Raw genomic sequence first — 8,847 nt, 5'->3', positions numbered from 1 at the left:
CTAAAGCTGGGATCATAGTGACTAGTGTGACATGAAAATACTATTTTGAGCCCTTCTCCATAAGCTAGTAAGAGATTAAAAAAAATTGGCTATCGAATAATTGATTATAAAGTATACACATAAAACTTAATTATTGTGGCAAAATCTGCTGGCATGCAATCATTTAACCCTTGGTAAAATTCCATTCAGTGAGATTACAAAACATTTTCTCTACTAGAGCAACTTCTTTTTTGTTTCTTTTAAACATTTTTTAACTTTTAATTGAAACATTATAATTTTGTATACTTATGGGATGCAGCATGTCATTTTAATACATATTTGCATATGTAATGACAATATCAGAGTACTTGGCATATCTATCACCTCAAACATTTATGATTTCTTTCTTCTAGGAATATTCAAAATCTACCTTACTATTTATTGTGAAATACTACAATTAATTCTTGTCAGCAAAAGGGAGCCTACTGTGTTATAGAACATGAGAAATTATTCTTTTTTTTCATTTATTAAACTTTTATTTAATGAATATAAATTTCCAAAGTACAGCTTATGGGTTACAATGGCTTCCCCTTCCCATAACTTCCCTCCCGCCCACAACCCTCCCCTTTCCCGCTCCCTCTCCCCTTGCATTCACATAAAGATTCATTTTCAATTCTCTTTATATTCTTAATATACAACAGCATTCCTGAAACTGTTAACTATCCTCTGTCACCATTTACCTGCTTCTTCACCACATTCCCAACCTCTGACCACCACTGTTCTACTGTCTGTTACTTTGAGATCAATGTTTTACCTTTCAAATATAAGTGAGAATATGCAGCATTGTTTTCTCTGCCTGACTTGTTCTTCATAAAGTCCCCCAGTTCTGTGCTCGCTTCGGCACCACATATACTAAAATTGGAACGATACAGAGTAGATTAGCATGGCCCCTGCGCAAGGATGACACGCAAATTCGTGAAGCGTTCCATATTTTTACACAGAAACACAGAAACATGGTCACCAATATGAAAGAAGGTAAAGGAAGGAAACCTCATAGCAAAAGATCACAGGAAGCTCAATTTCTCTTTGACATAGAATTAAACTCTGATGCTCTGTTAAAGCAATGTGTTAAAGTAATCTATTATGTTCTCTTGATGTCTGTTAAATCCTAATTGTTCAAAAACAGATGAATTTTTATTAGGAGCTAAGGGTTATTTAAATATGTGCTTATTTTCAAAGATTTGAATAATCACCTTGTAACAAGATCAAATTTGGTCTATGTTATGTCATGATTTTAAGGAATCTTATTTCAACCAGATATTTTGGATTTTGAGCCTTCTTGGCATTCTTGACAGGCATTCAAAAAATCAAAGTTTCAAACAATCTGGTCTCTAAAATTTCCAGTAAATCCTGGACTTTGGTTTTTCCAGTTTAGGCCCAACTGAAAAAATCGAAGGACCTATGTCTCTCATCTTATAGAGACACCAACTAAGCAGGCTATTTGGATTATATCAGAAGGACTGTCAAGACGTGATGTGGTACCAAACTTTAAGTTTCTATAATGGAAAATGCTATTAGTACAAATGTTTGAGAATTAAAAAGTCTAATGATCTTGTGTTACTAGACATGATAGTTATCTTAATGAGAAAGCCCCAGAGGCCTAAAGGGTTAAATACTTGTAAAATCCTACAGGTGCTTTTAAAAACACTGTGAAGTAAGCAAGTGCCTCTTGTTGGTTGATGACTTTATAATTTTAAACATGGCAACTTAAAGTCTTTTGTCATCCACAGTTATATATGATTTGCTGCTCATAAAACTAAAGCGTTGTTGGTTCTGTGTTTAGCTGTCCTCCTATAGGTTCCTATGGACTTTTTCCAGCCACTTCTATTGTATTCAGTACTTTGGGATGGCTCTGTAAACAGACGAAGCCAATAATGTATTAACAGTACCAACTGAGAGAAAGTATGGTTAACTGAGGTTACTAAAAAGAAAAAGCAATTCAAATCAATTGGCAATCTACAAAAAGAGTTAAAGATTTTAAAAGCTATTATTAAAATTGCTATATTGGTCTACTATGCTATGTTATATGTGTGTACATATTGTATGTCCACATGGGGAAATTTTATTAAGAGTTTTATTTTAATTGGCTTATAGATAAGATTGTCCATAAATTTAAGCTGCTAAAATCAATCAAAGATACATTTTAATTTGTGTGACCTGAATCTGTGTATCATATGTTTTAAACTTGTTGGTAAAAAGAAACTAAAAACATTTTATAAGGTTGTGCTTAAGTTTACTGGTTAAACAAACTACACCATGTTAGATATTTAAGAGGTGTTTTCAAATACATGATTCTTAAAATGTATAGAAGGCATTGGACCTTCTGGTAAATGTTTTCTTAAGTTGTTATCTAATGGTTGAAACGGTTTGCTAAGTATTCATGTGATATTGCTATTTTCAGCAAGCGATCCAGGACTTGCTCCCTCATTTCTCTATTCTAAGCCCAACTTGTTCTTTCATTTCTCTATTCTCTTCAAGGTAGGAAACTAATTCTATTATTAAGGAATCTGTAGCATGCACAATTTAATCTTTAGACCTTATAAAAGAGATGACTAACATTTTTCTGTAATAGCATAGCCAAAATAAGAACTTAAATAATAATCTCATAGCTAGATTCTCTTCGCCATCAGCGAAGTAAACAGTAAGTAGAAAAAAACCTCCCTTTCAGACCAAAGGGAAAGAAAATTTTAAAGTGAGAATATAATTTTCCTCATGGGCATTGTCTACCTTAGAAAAACTACTACAGAATATGCCTGTGACTATAGACTTGTAGTTTAGGCCACCGGAGATTAGAGATGGGACTTGGGCTCTCCCTTGACTTGCATCCTTTGGTCTGCTTTAACACAAACCAGGAGGAAAAGAAAGCTAGGCAACAGAAGCAATGGGTGGCAGGCCTATTAATGGCTGATCTGTACAGTGATCTGCCCTCAAGGAGACCCAACAGGCCAGTCCACTGCAGTGGCTTTCAATGTGGTAAGCCTGGGCTTCAGCAGAAGTCAGCTTGTGAAGAGCCCTGGCAGCTCTGCCAAGAGTTGGATCACTGGAAATGGACCTGCCCTGGAGTCGAAGGATGCCCAGGTCAGAGCCACAGATCTTATTGGCTCTAAGCTGAAAAGCCCTTCACTCAGCCCAGCTTCCAAAGTGACCACTGCAGCTGAGGGGATGGTCAAGTAGGGTCAGCAACATTGCAGGCAGAACTGTAAATTTCTTGTTAGAGATGCCATCTGCCTTTACCTGGCTAGCTCTCCTCCCAGGCCAGCCAAGTAATGAAAGTCAACAGAGTGCCTTCCCCTAGGAGGTTCACACTTCCCTTAGGATGTACCCCATGTGAAGAGATAGGTAGGTCTGGGCCTCTTCACTTACAAGGCCTAAAGCCCACCAGATTATTATCAAGCCCCTTCTGTCAGGTTCTATTTGCCTCTCAATCAGAAAACTTAATTGTAGCTTAGACAGCACCTTTCTTAGCTCCTCTAATAATGACTCTGTCCTTTGTTCTAGACCCTGTCTAGCACACTTGGGCCTCATTCCTTTGTAATCATAACCTCTACTCTACCACCAATGGCTCTACTCCCAACCTGTGTGTACTGATGGTCCTCTTCCCCACTTCATGCTGTATAATTGTTCAAACCTGGTAAATGCCACTCTTAGGATCATTGGTTACTATCCTCACTCTGTCTTTTATGACCTCGTCTAAATATGATCAGAGTTGGCAAACTTGGAAGGCTTCCATAGCCTTGGCAACTCATGACGACAGCCTAGGGTGGTTACTGGCGCCATAAACTAGAGTGTCAGTTTGTTGGGTCAACAACAGGAGCCACTGTGCGCTTGCTCCTGATGTGGGATCTCTGTCCTTAATGTGCTGTCCTTTTTGATTTTATGCTATAACTATTACTCAAACAGTATGTTTCACTTTGTGTTTCTATGTGGGTGCAAACTGTTGAAATCTTTATACTAAATTGATCTTCTGTATATAAAGAGAATTGAAAATGAATCTTGATGTGAATGGAAGGGGAGAGGGAGCGGGAGAGGGGAGGGTTGCGGGTGGGAGGGAAGTTATGGGAGGGGGAAGCCACTGTAATCCATAAGCTGTACACTGGAAATTTATATTCATTAAATAAAAGTTAAAAAAAAAGTCCCCCAGTTCTATCATGTTGCTGCAAATGACAGAAATTCCCTTACTTTTATGGCTGAATAGTAGCCCATTGTTTATATAAACATATATCACATTTTACTTATGAATTCATTTGTCATTGGACACCTTTGTGTCATTTGGCTTCTGCCAATAGTGCTGCAATAAATGTAGAAGTCTTGATGTGGTAGTGTTGGATCATACAATAGTTGTATTTCTAAATTTCTTAAGGAATCTCTGAACACGTTTCCATAATGGCTAATGATTATTAACAATTAGATAAAATGACATTGACTGCTCTGCTTCATTTGCCTGAATGGTGATTTGGTAGCGTGGGACTGTAATACACTAAGTGTCCAGCAGGAGCAGAAAGAAGCAATACCTTGCCCAAAACCAACTACACAGTAGCAACTGGGCTTGCTCATATGTGAGGACATGCCATCTGCAAGCACTTGCCTTACTTTCCTTGTAAAATAAATATAAGTTATTTTGTGTGTCAGAAGGGACAGAGAAAGAACAGGGGTATCGCAAGGTTTTTTTTTTCCGTGTTTAACTACATGGTAGGAGGGAATCCAGATGAAAGATCTGCATCCTGTTAAGTAAAATCATGGTAGAAGCTGGAGGTAGAACGTAAGTTTCCACCTAACTCATTCTGATGATTTTAATGCAATCAATACTTGCATTTATTTGCAATTCATATTTTGTTACAAAAGTGGATATTTCAGGTTCAAATGTTAATCAGGACAGGACTCAGTTTCAATTAGTATTCACTAGGATTATCCTAGTGAAACTACAATGTGTGCTTTATTCTCATAAAGAGTTACTCTAGTGCAGAAAATTCTCCAAGTGAAGAGTCCCCACTTCATGCTTCCTTATGGTGGTACTGTGGCAAGCATTTAACAATCAAGTTTAACAGAAGAAAGTTAGGTTAGGGAAACAGGGTTATAGCAAACAATCAGGTTTAACAGAAGAAAGTTAGTTTAGGGAAATAGGGTTAGAACATTGTCTATGTCTGTCATGTACCACCATGGACAATTTCAACCTACTAAATTAAAGTCACTGATTGCAGAGCTGGGAAGAGTTCCACACAGTGAGTTTGTGCAAGCTGAAAGGAGCTGACTCAAACACACCATCAGGTATCCCTGGAGACAATTCTAGGGAACACAAGTTCAAGGCAGAGCCGTGTGTGCCTGGATTTTAAGGATACAACCAATGACTATTTCAGGCTGGAAATTAGTTCTTTTCTCTTAATGTCACTCAGGAATCATAGACTATAACATGGTCCTGGGGGGGATAGAGTAGTTGGGGAGCTTTTGGAAGTTCACTATTGAACATTAAAATACTATGTTACTTAATGTTATAAATTACTGTAAATATTTCAAAACTGAAAATTCATTTTTTGCTATTGTTGCTATTATCCAATGAAAATTTGGAGTGAACACACTATTGGTGAGAAAAAACAACATTTTTTTTTTTTGACAGGCAGAGTGGACAGTGAGAGAGAGAGACAGAGAGAAAGGTCTTCCTTTGCCATTGGTTCACCCTCCAATGGCAGCCACGGTAGGTGCGCTGCGGCCGGCGCACCGCGCTGATCCGATGGCAGGAGCCAGGTGCTTCTCCTGGTCTCCCATGGGGTGCAGGGCCCAAGCACTTGGGCCATCCTCCACTGCACTCCCTGGCCACAGCAGAGAGCTGGCCTGGAAGAGGGGCAGCTGGGACAGAACCGGCGCCCCGACCGGGACTAGAACCCAGTGTGCCGGCGCCGTAAGGCGGAGGACTAGCCTAGTGAGCCATGGCGCCGGCAAAAACAACATTTTTTACCAAACAAGGAAACCTATGGAGCAGAAAGGTACTTATAAGGCGGTCATATGATTTCTCTAACAGCTGCTCAGCATCAGTAAGGTTTTAGTTGAAGAATCATTTTGTAATTTGCTCTACTTCTCATACAATTGCATTAATTATACTTATAAGTGAGATGTAAGTTATTGTTTTTTCAAAGTCAGTTGGCAAAATTTACTATAATTCTTCAATAATTAAATTATGAATAATCTCTAATTCTGAAGCTTTTATCAAGTGAAATTTATTGAATGAAAGCTTGCAAGCAGAAAAATATTAATATGTATCTCTATAAAACAAGACAGGAGCCAAACACATTTTTAAATAAGTGCACAGATAGTATATATAATTTAATTCTGAAAATTATGCCTTATAAATTTGGAATATATCCATTCATAACATGGTTTTTATGTAACTTCTGTTTTTATATATTTAAGAGGCACACACACATACACACACACAAACACTTGCTCTTGTCTAACCACAATGGCCAAGTTTCTGCAGGGCCTGAGCCAGACTGAAAACAGTAAGCAATAACTCAACCAGGGCTTCCATGTTGGTAACAGGGACAAAATTACTGAGCCATTGCTACTGCCCTCCACTCCCCAGCCCCTGCCAGGTTGGAAGCCAGAATAAGGAACTAGAATTAGATTTCCAGAACAGGTACTTCAACATGGAAGTCAAGTTAACCAGTTTTTAAATTGCTGGGCTAAATGTCTGCTCCAAGGACCTTATATATATTTTTTGATTTGAAAATTTACATGTTGAACCAAAGTGAAATAAGCTTGTGTAAGTAATTGTGGGTGTGAATTTGACACATATTATCTTTAAAAACATATTTTGAGGGTGAATGTTGTGGCATAGTAGTTTAAGTCACTGCTTGAGATGCCTGTATCTCATATCAGAGCACTGATTTGAGCCCAGATGCTCCACTTCCAAGCCAGATACCTGGTAATGCATCTGGTAGGCAGCTGATGATAAGAAAACTTCTTGGGTCATTGTCACCTATGTGGGAGACCCAAATGGAGGTCTGGGCTCCTGTTTGAAGCCTGGGTCAGCCCTGGATATTGTAGACATTTCGAGATTTAATCAGCAGATGGAAGTTTCTCTCTCTCTCTCTCTCTCTCTCTCTCTCTCTCTATCCTCTCTTCCTCCCTCTCTCTTTCAAGTAGATGAAAATAAATAATACTTTTAAATCAAAATAATTTTTAGAGAAGTGGCTTTATTGGGGGCAATAAGCCGATATCTTTGAAGAATAGTTGTTCTGAAATAATTCTAAATTTAAAAATAAGAAGAAAGATAGGCTGGCACCGTGGCTCAATGGGCTCATCCTCCGCCTGTGGCACTGCGCACTGGGTTCTAGTCCCAGACGGGGCGCCGGATTCTGTCCCAGTTGCCCCTCTTCCAGGCCAGCTCTCTGCTGTGGCCCAGGAGTGCAGTGGAGGATGGCCCAAGTGCTTGGGTCCTGCACCCCATGGGAGACCAGGAGAAGCACCTGGCTCCTGGCTTCGGATCAGCGAGATGCGCTGGCCGCAGCGGCCATTGGAGGGTGAACCAATGGCAAAGGAAGACCTTTCTCTCTGTCTCTCTCTCTCACTGTCCACTCTGCCTGTCAAAAAAATAAATAAATAAATAAATAAATTGAGAGGAGCCTTATTTAACAGGGACCTCTTAGCTCACAAATGCCTCAGTATCTGTAAAATGAGTATTTTCTCAATTAATATTTAACTAACAGTTTATAGATAAGTCAATTGAAACCATGACTACAAGGGATTTTAATTAACTAATTAGGAATAATAAGATAGTTAAAATACATTTCCAGAAAAATACCAAATAACAGAATCCGAGACAAATTGTAATAAAATACACAAATATTATATGTAGCAATAACTAGTCTTCATGTTTTTATTTTAATGTTCAGTTAATCAATATGAAGAACTTTTAAAGTGCTTTTTAACATAGTAGGATAAGCCTCCACCTGCAGCAATGGAATCCCATATGGGCGCCAGTTTGTGTCCCAGCTGCTCCACTTCTGATTCAGCTCTCTGCTATGGCCTGGGAAAGCAGTAGAAGATGGCCCAAATGCTTGGGTCCCTGCACCCACATGGGAGATCCGGAGGAAGCTCCTGGCTCCTGCCTTTGGATTGGCTCAGCTCCACTATTGTGGCCCATTTGGGGAATGAAGCATTGGATGGAAAACCTTTCTGTCTCTTCTTCACTTTATCTGTAACTCTACCTTTCAAATAACTAAATAAAATCTTCAAAAAAGAAGTTTTAAGTTGACTTTAATATATATGGTGTATATTATTTTTCTTTTTAGATAATATATGAAAAAATATTGAATAACAGTATTTGAAATGCTGAAAAAATATAAAATCAGTTAGTTACTCCATAAATAAATCAAATTATGAATTAATTTCAGTTTTTTCACATATCATTTTTCACCCTTAAAATTGTCTTTATTGAATGAACTCATAACCTCTTATTAGCCCCCAGTCAAGGAAAATATCTTTTCCTTTCTTCACTATAATCAAGAGCACTCCACAATCTGTTAAAAATCCTCCCACCTTCCCTATGGACCTTTATTCAACAAGTACCATCCCATTGGGATCCACTAGCATTAGCCCAACAGGAAGATTATAATTCAACAAAATGACACAAAAAATTGATGACCCCAGGCAGATATTGCTTCTCGTCAACCAGAGAGCTTAACCCTGCACATTGGTTTAGCTGAGGAAGTTGAAAAGAAAGGATAGCATGCAAGCTGAAATCTCATATAGTATGTTACTTATCTAGAGCCATATAATAATTCCTCATTTTTCAGAGTCTTTTTCCCCCATAAT

General features: G+C 38.3%; 1 non-coding gene across 1 annotated transcript; it reads left to right on the top strand.

The window, feature by feature from the left end:
• Window positions 1-867: 867 nt before the first annotated feature.
• LOC133752678 (U6 spliceosomal RNA) lies at window positions 868-974 on the top strand. The gene has a single exon (XR_009864964.1). It is a non-coding gene; the product is annotated as a U6 spliceosomal RNA (small nuclear RNA).
• Window positions 975-8,847: the final 7,873 nt, after the last annotated feature.

The sequence above is a fragment of the Lepus europaeus genome, chromosome 2, assembly GCF_033115175.1.
Source record: "Lepus europaeus isolate LE1 chromosome 2, mLepTim1.pri, whole genome shotgun sequence".
Taxonomy (NCBI): domain Eukaryota; kingdom Metazoa; phylum Chordata; class Mammalia; order Lagomorpha; family Leporidae; genus Lepus; species Lepus europaeus.
Note: the sequence above shows the minus strand (reverse complement) of the source record. Positions and strands in the feature narration are given on the sequence as shown.